This window comes from Budorcas taxicolor, chromosome 1 (assembly GCF_023091745.1).
Source record: "Budorcas taxicolor isolate Tak-1 chromosome 1, Takin1.1, whole genome shotgun sequence".
Taxonomy (NCBI): Eukaryota; Metazoa; Chordata; class Mammalia; order Artiodactyla; family Bovidae; genus Budorcas; species Budorcas taxicolor.
In genome coordinates this window covers 22,264,304-22,270,535 of record NC_068910.1, presented here as the reverse complement: position 1 = coordinate 22,270,535, position 6,232 = coordinate 22,264,304, and positions in this window count along the sequence as shown.

Below are 6,232 nucleotides of genomic sequence, written 5' to 3'. Positions count from 1 at the left end.
AAAGCAAGCTTTTGAAATCAGATAGACAATGGTTCCAGTCCTAGCTCTGTGCTATGTAAGTTGTATGGTCTTGGCCATGTTGTCAATTAAGCCTAGTTTTTCTCATCCAAAAAGGTAACTATATATCTCTCTATGTCTGTCTATATCTTCATACAGTGCTTTGGCATATAGTAGGAGCTCAATAAATTAAAGTGGTTTTCTTTGGTTTGAGGCAGAACTAAGGAAATATCTCATGCAATTATAAATACTGCAACCTACATTGATATTTACTACAAATGTCTAACTCAAGTTCTACTAGGAGAGAGTCAAGAACAAAAAATGAGTTTTAATACAATGATGAAAACATTTTGAATTTGTAATAGGAACTCATAGATACCATTTGTTAAAGTTGCCCTCAAATACACTCTGAAAATCAATGTCTTAAATAGATTTAAACCCTTGATATTATTCCTTAAGCTACTTGGCAGAAAAATGATATAGGAAGCATTTAATGTGCCCCCCACTCCCCCGAGCCATCTACCCAATGCCAAATCTCAAGATGCAGTCTGAATAGTCTCTACATTCCCCCCTGCCTCCCTTATCCATTCCCACATAACAGCCAAAACCATCCCCTTAGGACACCAATTAGATCCAGTTACCTCATTCCCAACAACACTGCCATGTTGCCTAAAATCCTTCTATGACTTCTCCTTACATTTAAAATACAGTCCAAACTCCCTGCCATAGTTCATAAGGTCTGTCTAACTTTCAGACTTCTCCAAACTCATTCTGTGCCAAGGATCACATTGCTCAGTGTGCTCTAGACAACCTAGATTTAGAATAACACTTAGAACAAACCGAGAGTTTATCTCTACCTGGAGCATTCCCCTGCCCTGTGTTCATCCTACCCTGATCCCCAAAATTCAAGTCTCAATTTAAATATCCACTCCTTCAGAGAGGCCTTATCTAAGATAGCTCCTAGTCCCTCACTTTCTATCAAGGTACTTTGTGTCTGTCTTAAACACTTGTTACAAACTGTCATCATTTTACTTATTTACATAGTCACTGGCTTTTGGTTTAGCTCCCCTTACTGAATATAAGCTTCTTGAAAACAGGAACCAGCTCTTAAATCCAGAACACTATATATCACATGGTGTTTAGAATATAGAAAAACACTTGATGAAAACCATTATGTGACTAACAATGAATAAATCCAAGTATCACCTGTTTTTCTTCATAGTAGGTCCCTGAAGACAACAGACTGGCAGATTGATCACCGTTTGGTGGTGTTTATTCACTCAATGTTTATTCGCTTGAGAGAAAACACTTGCACATTACAGCCAAGCCTTCTCAGCAGATTAAAAGAAAAATTGAGGTTGTGCTTGTGGCTTGTGAATTGCTGCTGAAAAGTCTCAGTGTTAACCCTGGTGCTATTGCATTAATTCCCTCCATTCCCAACTCAGCCAGGAATCCAGAGGAAGGAAGGGGCAGGTCTAGGTTTTGAGGTGTGAAACCTATATAGATGAGGGGTGTGGTGTCCATGTGTCCAGAGAGACACTCCATTCACATTTACCTTTGAGAGATCAGGGATCTCTGAGAGATCAGGGATCAGGGTTGCCAACAGTCTCTCCCCTTCATCATTCCTCAGTAAACTCTCTTGCTGTCCATATCTCAGAGAACCCAAGCTGACTCAAGGGGCCTTCTTTGAGAAAAAAATAAATCATGAATACAAATTTAAATACACATCTTTTGTAAACGTTTTTATGGAGGTGGAGATCCTTGAGACTTAAGCTTCATTAGCACCAGAGCAAAGCCTCCTCTGGCCGAGGTTCCAGATCAAAGCTTCTCAAAAGTGGCTGCACATTAGAATCACTGGGGATCTTTAAAAATACGGATGCCTGTTTCCTACCTGGGCCTAGATTGTGTCTTTGGCAAAGGTGAATGAAAGCTCAAAGGATGATTCTGATATTAGCCAGGGTTGAGAGCCACAGTTCTTCTTGGATGCTTGGAGGGGCAGGTGACCATAAGAAGTTCTGATTCCTGAATTTACTTGTTTTGAAGATAGGACAGAATTCTGCTGCAGTGTTTATTCCCCTAACCAGCAATGTGATGCTGAACAAGACCCATACTATCCCTGAGGTTTTCTACATAGCCATGGAAAGTTGGAGTTGTATTACCTATTTCATTGACTCAAATTAAGCAATGAGTATTGTAACACTTTTGAAATTACTTTTTGGGTTATTAATAATGGTGATGCTATGTGGATCTTGCCAGATACAAGTGCCTATATAAGCATGGCATGGGAATAAGGATGTTGGGTAGAGAAATATACAATTTCCTGGTCACTTAACTCATAGAGAATATTTACTTCTTGGAGGTAGAGATCATCTTGTGTGTTTGGTGGTATTAGTAATAGGTAATGACAGCAATTTTATAGGAAGGCAATTAGTTTTTCCTAAAATGAACTAGATTGGTACTTCTTAATTTCTCTTGAGTATTTCACCTGCATCAGATTCTCTTGGAAGTACTGGTTTAAAATGTGGGTACCTGAATCCACATAAACTGTTTAAAATAAGGATGAGGGAAGGTGAAGGATAGGAGAAGAGTCTGCATTTTTAATAAGTGCTGCAGGTAATTCTCAAGCAAAACAAGGTGCCACGTTACTTTTGCAGTGCATAGAGCCTGGTTAAAATGATGATGCCCTCCAATTCCTTGTGAAAAATGCCTTTCTTTACAAATCTTAGCATATCTTCTTTACATATCTTAGGACCAGATCCAGCCCACTTGAAAGGACTCCTTGATAGCAAATTATTTGGTCAAGTAGAATTGATTTTGCAGGTTAAAATGAAAATAATTGTGAAATAGGTTTAAGAATGCAGTGGATACAGAAATAAACACTCAGCAGACGTATTGTGCTATTTAAGGATGTAAATCTAAAATTCTTCATTCTGTAGCATTGATTCAGAATAATCAGGAAAATGAGTAACTGTTTTTATTGCTTCCTAGCATGTGACACAGTAAATCTAATTCCTGTTTTCACCATTTCTCATGTGAATCTTGAAATACTGCCCTAGCTGGTCTCTTCCTTAAGTCTTCCCCACCTAATAGGTCCATCCCAGTACTGCAGAGTGGTCTTTCTGGAATCCCCAAATAATCCCTACTTCATTGCCTTCAGTGTTCATTGCTTCTACTCAAAGTGTAGTCTGTGGCCCAGAAGCACGAGTATTACCACCGAGCTTGTTAGAAATGCAGACTCCCCAGAGGTATTGGATCGGAATGTACCTTCCTTCTAGCAAGATTCCCAGGTGATTTGTGTGTTGTTACAATGTGAGAAGCCTTAGTCTACAGTGTAAGGTACAAGCTTTGCTCCTTGTAGTTTGGCCCCTGCTCCTCCCTCTAGCTCTGTCCCCTGCCTAACTTTCCATCTACCTTCAGCAACTGCAGACCATCCACAGTTCTGCAAATGTACTCTGCTGTTCCACTTACTCGTACTTTCACACTTGCTGTTCCCACAACCTGGAACTTGTCCGAGTATTCCTCCTCCATGTAGTCCCCCTGATCTCCCTGAGGGAGTTAGTGACTTTCCCCTTAGACATTATTCTGTATCATCACAACGTGATATGATTGTTATCTGTTTGCTTTCCTAAGTTATGGCAAATTTATTTTGAATCTTTGTATCCTCTGCCCAGTGCAGTCTCTGGCATAGAAATGTGACTCAATCAATACTTGATGAATTGAGTTGAAGATAGGAAATAAGTTGCTCAAAAGGACTCAGTGACTTTGAGAATCAGGGTCCACTGCATGTGGTTATATACTGCAATCTTTGGTTGACTCTTACCCCCTTGTGTTGTGCAGTAAACCACCATTATATGGCAGCTTTGGTCAAGATGAAGCTTGGTCTCTGTACTAGTCAAGTGTCAGTGATGACAAGTGACAGAAACCACTCTGGTTTCTTGGCTGGTTTTTACCAAGAATGGGAACTTATTCTGAGAATAAAGAAATGACTTGGGAAATATAACCAGGATTTATGAAACTGGCCTGGAACCAAAAATTTAAAACCTTTCATGACTTTCTCTTTATTTCTCATGGCTGTTTTCCTTTGTATGCTAGTATTATTTGTATTCTAGATGCAGATGGATTTTATTTGTTCCTTGTTACATACAAATTTACAGCCACCCTATAGTCCCCAAGTTTAGCTATTACTGGTTCAGCCACTCACAAGGACAGAGATAGGCTATACAAAATTTCCAAGGAAGATAATCTGATTGGCCCAGTTTGAATTAATGTTAATCAATTGACTAACCAGCTGTATCTTCAGATGAGGCTATACAGTTCAAAAATGACTGCTAGTGGCTTATTTCTGTGGATATGTACATTGCAGTGTCCCCTGAAGGATGGAATCATACCCCAAAGAAATGGTTTTCATTATAGTATAATTATGTAACACACTGTTACCTGCCTGCTTAGTACTAAGTACTAAGGAAGCTGGGGTCATAGGTTCCATCCCTGCATGAGCAAGGGAGATTTGCTTGGCTGTTTGCCAGATATCACATTGAGTCTTGAATTGTTGTCTCAAAAATGCTTAAGAGTCTCCCTGATTCCTTTCCTGGTCCAGCTTCCACAAACTATAGAGAAGGAATGCAGAGTGAAGAGTAACAGACTCCAAGAAGATAAAGACTAAAGCCCCAGATGGACTCTGACTTCACCGAGGGCAGGAAATGTATCTTACTTAATCTTTGTCATCCTTTCCCTTCCTAGGAACTAAAACACTTCATGGGCCATATGAATCTTCTGGGGCTTCCTGGTGACTCAGATGGTAAAGAATCCACCTGCAATGCAGGAGACCTGGGTTCAATCCCTGAGTTAGGAAGATCCCCTGGAGAAAGTAATGGCTACCCACTCCAGTATTCTTGCCTGGAAAATCCCATGGACAGAGGAGCCTGGCAAATTACAGTCCATGGGGTCACAAAGAGTCGGACATGACTGAGTGACTAACACTTTCAGTGTTTTGTTTTTTTTTTCATGAATCTTTTGGTGAGCTGAATTAAAATGGACTGGACCAAGCCATTTTTATTCAAGACACAGGGTCTGATTAGAACAGTATTGAAAGTAGTGTGTAAACAGAGTATCTTGAATTTTGAATATGAAACAGTTACCTTATAAATTTTGATTTAGTGGCTTCTTAATGAATGGGACCTTACTCTATTATGAATATAATTGTGATTTTGAATTCAGGTACACTGCAGTTTAGATTGACTTTGCCATGTACTAGCTTTGTCTCTAGGCAAATTATTTAACACATCCAAGCCTCATTTTAATCATCTATGAAATGGAAATGATAATAATACCTATCTTGTAGGATACTTGTGAGGATGGAATGGCAAAATGTGTATATTGTGTCCCTGGCCAGTGCTTAGCGTATAATGAACATTCAACAATTAGCTATTAATGTTTTTATACACTAGCTTCAAACATTGGCTAGCTAAGAAGCTTTGCCACGACTCTAGGTACCCAAATGAGGAGGTTAATACTTCTGGGTTACATCATAATCCCAAAGCATCCATGATGGCTTGAATACAATAACTCGTCAAACCTAACTAATTTGCCAATAGGGAGCTTAGGAAAGATAACACTTAATGAGAAAATGTACAACCAATCTGCATGTGTTCATACTAGGGCCTGCCCAGTTCCCAAGGGACAAAAAGTCCAAGTCAATATTAAAGTGTTTTAGAAGCTAAAAGCCTTGCAGAGTAAAAGCTAATGGCAGAATAACCAATTTTCTCTTTCAGTGTGCTCCAAGCACCTACCTCCTTGTCTAATCTCCTCTAAATCACCTTGACTAAAACCTTGCTATTGTTTAAGGCAGGAAATAAATACCACCCCTTGTAATTAGAAACTCTGGCATTCCAGAAATCTTGACCAAGCTCTCTTGGTTTGTTTTTTAGCATCTATCAAATAAAAGGTTCTCAGTGCATTCTTCAGTCTTTTTAATTATGTCTCCAAAATAGATGCTCCAGTTGCCAATAGGGATGTCTAAAACCATAAAGCTGCAGTCTGAATGATCTTCTTAATAAAGAATAAGGAGGCAGAGAGAGAACTCACCAAACTGAAAGAAAACCCAGTGACAACTGGCTGTATAATATTCTATAAGCAAGTTCTATTGAAAGATCCAAAGTAATTTGGATTGGGTCAATTTACTGAAGGTAAATAAAATATGAACCAGTCAACTGCAACATAAATTGAAACGTTTCTA